This window comes from Hypanus sabinus, chromosome 1 (assembly GCF_030144855.1).
Source record: "Hypanus sabinus isolate sHypSab1 chromosome 1, sHypSab1.hap1, whole genome shotgun sequence".
NCBI classification, from domain to species: Eukaryota; Metazoa; Chordata; class Chondrichthyes; order Myliobatiformes; family Dasyatidae; genus Hypanus; species Hypanus sabinus.
In genome coordinates this window covers 202,833,181-202,839,137 of record NC_082706.1, presented here as the reverse complement: position 1 = coordinate 202,839,137, position 5,957 = coordinate 202,833,181, and positions in this window count along the sequence as shown.

Sequence of the window (5,957 nt, the reverse complement as noted above, 5' to 3'; positions counted from 1 at the left end):
TTTAGTTGTTTTTCAGGAATGAGCATTGGGCACATGGACTACTGTTTTTAGACCTTTATCGAAGAAAGGGTGTGCTGACGTTGGAGACGGTTCAGAGGAGGTTCACAAGAATAATCCCGGGAATGACAGGGTTAATGTGTCAGGAGTGTATCAGGTGGTGAATCTGTGGAATTCATTGCCACAGACGGCTGTGGAGGACAAGTCATTGGGTATATTTAAAGTGGAGCTTGACAGCTTATGGGGAGAAGGTGGATGGGGTTGAGAGGGATAAGAAATTAACCATGATTGAATAGCAGAGTTGGTCTGAATGGCCTAATTCCGCTCCTATGTCTTATTGTTTTGTTCTTATGATCAGTGTTTTACTGTTCATATTTGTACAAGGGCTTTTCTTTGATTAAATGTTTTATCAAATGGAACAACTAATGTTTATCCAAATAAGTCTTAACACTCCACAGATGAATGCATATTTTTACTGCATCTGGAAAGCCAGTCATAGATCAAACACACAACTCTCAGGAATTCCACAAGATGGCAGTATGGAATATTGGTGTGACTGGGAATCTTTGCATAACATTTCTTTCTCTTTGAGCAATACACTGATTGTTTTTGGATAAGGTATTTGCCTGTAAGAGTAACAGGTCCATAGCAGATGCCGTCTCATTGGGTCTTCACTGGACCCTAGAATATCTGGACAGTAAAGGTGCATACATAAAGATGTTCTTTATTGACTACAGCTCATTATTCAATACCATCATTCCCTCAAATCTAATCAATAAGCTCCATAACATTGGCCTCAACACCTTCTTGTGCAATTGGATCCTCGATTCCCTTACCTGCAGGCCCCAGATGGGTGTATACATCTCCCCCACAATCTCCATCAGCAAGGCTGTGTGCTTAGCCCCCTGCTTGCTCTACTTGCTTTACACTAATGATTGTGTGGCTAAGCATAGTTTTAATGGCATATTCAAGTTTGCAGACAACAGCACTGTCGTAGGTTGAATCAAAGGTGAGATGATGAATCAACAAATAGGAGGCAGACTGAGTGGTGCCATAACAGCCTCTCACTGAATGTCAGCAAGACCAGGGAGCTGATTATTGACTTCAGGAGAAGGAAACCAGAGGTCCATGAGCCAGTCCTCATAGGAGGGGCAAAGGTGGAGAAGGTCAGCAACTTTAAATTTCTCAATCTTAGGCCCAGCATGTAAAAGCAATTACAAAGAAAGTATGTCACTGCCTCTACTTCTATCGATGAGTGGTGGAGAGTATATTGACTGGCTGCATCACAGCCTGGTACAGAAATACCAATACCCTTGAATGGAAAATCCTACAGAAAGTAGTGGATACGGCCCAGGGTAAAGCCCTTCTCGCCGTTGAACACATCTACATGAAACATCACAGGAAAGCAGTATCCATCATCAGCGACCCCACCTCCAAGGACATGCTCTCTTCTCACGGCCGCCATCAGAACAAAGACGGGAGCCTCAGGACTCACACCACCAGGTTCAGGAACAGTTGCTACCCCTCAATCATCAGACTCTTTAGCCAAAGGGGATAACTTCACTTTCCCCATCTTTGAAATGTTTCCATAACCTATGGACTCACTTCCAAGGACTCTTCATCGCATGTCCTCAATATTTATTATTAATATTCCTTTCTTTTTGTATTTGCACAGTTTGTTGTCTTATGCACTCTGGGTGAACATATTAGCTGGGTAGTCTTTTCACTGAGTCCTGATGAAGGGTTTTGGCCAGAACAGTCGACAGTGCTTCTCCCTATAGATGCTGCCTGGCCTGCTGAGTTCCACCAGCATTTTGTGTGTGTTGTTTGAATTTCCAGCATCTGCAGATTTCCTCGTGTTAGTCTTTCATTGATTCTCTTATAGTTATTATCCTGTATATTTATTGAGTATGCCCACAAAGAAATGAATCTCAAGGTTGTGTATGGTGATATATATGACTTTGATAATAAATTTAATTTGAACTTTAAAGTAAACTTTATTTATAATGAATATTGATGAGAGATGTTGATCGTGTGGATAGTCGGAGGCTTTTTCCCAGGGCTGAAATGGCTGCCACAAGAGGACACAGGTTTAAGGTGCTGGGGAGTAGGTACAGAGGAGATGTCAGGATTATGTTTTTTACACAGAGAGTGTTGAGTGCGTGGAATGGGCTGCCGGCAACAGTGGTGGAAGCGGATGCGATAGGGTCTTTTAAGAGACTTTTGGATAGGTACATGGAGCTTAGAAAAATAGAGGGCTAGTCTAGTAATTTCTAAAGGAAAAAATTCTAAAGAAATTGGACAGGCTAGATGCAGGAAGATTGTTTCCGATGTTGGGGAAGTCCAGAACGAGGGGTCAGAGTTTAAGGATAAAGGGGAAGCCTTTTAGGACCGAGATGAGGAAAAACTTCTTCATACAGAGAGTGGTGAATCTGTGGAATTCTCTGCCACAGGAAATAGTTGAGGCTGGTTCATTGGCTATATTTAAGAGGAAGTTAGATATGGCCCTTGTGGCTAAAGAGATCAGGGGGTATGGAGAGAAAGCAGGTACAGGGTTCTGAGTTGGATGATCAGCCATGATCATACTGAATGGCGGTGCAGGCTCGAAGGGCTGAATGGCCTACTCCTGCACCTATTTTCTAAGTTTCTAAGGTAGGGACATGTTCAGCACAACTTTGTGGGCTGAAGGGCCTGTATTGTGCTGCAGGTTTTCTATGTTATATTTACAAGAATAAACCATGCAATCTCTTTCATTCTTACATTCATAGTCAATACTTCCAGTTCTTAAAACCAATAGGAGGAACTTCGTTACCCAACCCGGCCCCTACCTCTCCAGCAGCGGAGGAACCCCGTGTTGTGATCCTTCCCACCAAGCCCCTGTGGTGGCTGCACTAAATTTCAGCGTGGCCCTCGGCGTGAACTCCTGCAGCCCGGAAAGTGCCAGTCGGCAGGATTCCATCACAATTCACAAAATGCTGGAGAGCTCAGCAGGTCAGACAGCATCTGTGGAAGGAAATGGACAGCTGACATTTTGAACCAAGACCCTTCTTCAGGACTTATTAGAGACAGTGACGGAGGACATGATGTGAGCCTATAGAGGTTTTGCTTTCTGCTCACACTGCAGAAGTAATTCACCTTGGCATTATAGGGCCTTACAGATTAATACGTGGCTGAGAGGATGGGGCAGGAGGGAGGGCTTCAGGTTTGTAGATAACTGGGCTTTGTTTCAGGGAAGGTGGGATCTGTTCCGATGGGACGGTTTACACCTGAACTGGAGCGGTACTAACATTCTTACAGGGAAGTTTGCTAGTGCTTCTTGGGGTGGGGGGGGGGGTTTAAACTAAATTTGCAGGGGCCGGGGATCCAGAATGTGAGAGAGGATAGCGAGATGAAGAATAAAGGACAGGTGGGGACTACACGGTTCCGGAGTATTAAGTGTGTAGTAGAGAAAGGTGAACAAGTGATAAGGAGGACACTTGTACAGAGGGATGGTCTGACGGAACATGGAGTTAAATGTGCAGAAAGAATAAGTAAATTTAGGAAGGACAACAAAATTTAGGGGCGTATAGCCCGATGGGAGTTCGGGGAGCTGGGTTAAGCACAATAGGCAGCGATTCAAACAGAGAGAGGAGAAATGGGCTAAAAATTCTAAATCTGAATGCACGAAGTGTCAGAAATAAGGCGGATGAGCTTGAAGCTCAGGTGCGAATGGGTAACTATGATGTTGTTGGGATAACGGAGACATGGCTGCAGGGAGATCAGACCTGGGAAATGAATGCACAAGGGTATACGTGCTATCATAGGGACAGAAATGTGGGCAGAGGGGATGGAGTGGCCCTGTTGGTGAGGAATGGGATTCAGTCCTTTGCAAGGGGGGACATAGGATCAGGAGAAGTGGAGTCTGTGTGGATAGAACTGAGGAACAGTAAGGGAAAAAGGACCCTAATAGTCTACAGGCCCCCAAACAGTAGCATGGATATTGGGTGCAAGTTGAATAGGGAGTTAACATTGGCATGTGGCAAAGGTAATGTCGCAGTAGTTGTGGGGGATTTCAACATGCAGGTGAACTGGGAGAATTAGGCTGGTGGTGGACCCCAGGATAGGGAGTTTGTAGAGTGCCTACGGGATGCATTCTTGGAACAGCTTGTACGAGATCCGACAAGGGACAAGGCTATTCTGGATTTAGTGTTATGTAATGAATAGGATTTGATGAGCGATCTTGAAGTAAAGGAGCCATTAGGAGGTAGTGATCATAATATGATAAGTTTTTATCTGCAATTTGAGAAGGATAAGGGCAGATTGGAGGTGTCAGTGTTGCATTTGAACAAAGGAGACTATGGAGCCATGAGGGAGGAGCTGGCCAAAGTTAAATGGATGGATATCCTAGCAGAAAAGACAGTGGAACAGCAAAGGCAGGTATTCTTGGGAATAATGCATAAGGTGTAAAATCAATTCATCCCCTGGAGAAGGAAGGATTCAAAGGGGGGAAAGGGGCCACAGTGGTTGACAAAGGAAGTCCGAGATTGCATAGCATTAAAAAAAAGGAAGTATGACGGAGCTAAGGTGAGTGGGAGGACAGATGATTGGGAAATTTTTAAGGAACAACAGAACTTAACTAAAAAGGCAATACGGGGAGAAAAAAATGAGGTACGAACGCAAGCTAGCCAGGAATATAAAGGATAGCAAAAGCTTTTTTAGGTATGTGAAAGAGAAAGAAGATAGTTAAGAACAATGTTGGGCCCTTGAAGAATGAATTGGGTGAAATTGTTATGGAATACAGAGAAATAGCAGAAGAATTTAATAAGTACTTTAAATCTGTCTTCTCTAGGGAAGACACAAGCAATCTCCAATATGTGTGGATGGGCCAAGGACATAGGGTAACAGAGGAAATGAAACAGATTGACATTAGGAAGGAAACGGTGATGAGTAGACTGATGGGACTGAAGGCTGACAAATCCCCAGGTCCAGATTATCTGCATCCTAGGAAACTAAAGGAGGTGGCCCTGGAAATTGCGGATGCATTGGTAATCATTTTCCAATGTTCCTTAGATTCAGGATCAGTTCCTGAGGATTGGAGAATGGCTAATGTTATCCCACTTCTTAAGAAAGAAGGGAGGAATAAAACAGAGAACTATCGTCCTGTCAGCCTAACATCAGTAGTGGGGAAGATGCTAGTCCATTATTAAAGATGAAATAGTGGCATATCTAGATAGCAGTGATAGGATTGGACCGAGCCAGCAAGGGCAAATCATGCTTGACTAATCTATTGGAGTTTTTCGAGGATGTAACCAGGAAGTTTGATAAGGGAGATCCAGTGGATGTAGTGTACCTTGATTTTCAGAAGGCATTTGATAAGGTCCCACATAGGAGATTGGTGGGTAAAATCAAAGCTCATGGCATTGGGGGGAAGACATTGACATGGATAGAAAACTGGTTGGCAGATAGAAAACAAAGGGTAGCGGTGAATGGGTGTTTCTCGGAATGGCAGGTGGTGACTAGTGGGGTGCCACAGGGCTCGGTATTGGGACCACAGCTGTTTACGATTTACGTCAATGATTTAGATGAAGGCATTGAGAATAACATCAGCAAGTTTGCTGATGATACTAAGCTGGGTGGCAGTGTGACATGTGATGAGGATGTTCGAAGAATTCAGGGTGACTTGGATAGGCTGGGTGAGTGGGCAGATACTCGGCAGATGACGTTTGATGTGAATAAGTGTGAGGTTATCCAATTTGGGAGTAAGAATAGGAAGGCAGATTATTATCTGAACGGTGTAGTGTTAGGTAAGGGAGAAATACAAAGAGATCTAGGAGTCCTTGTTCATCAGACACTGAAGGTGAATGAGCAAGTGCAGCAGGCAATGAAGAAGGCTAATGGAATGTTGGCCTTTAGTACATAGGGAATTGAGTACAAGAGCAAGGAAATCCTCTTGCATTTGTACAGGGCCCTGGTGAGACCAC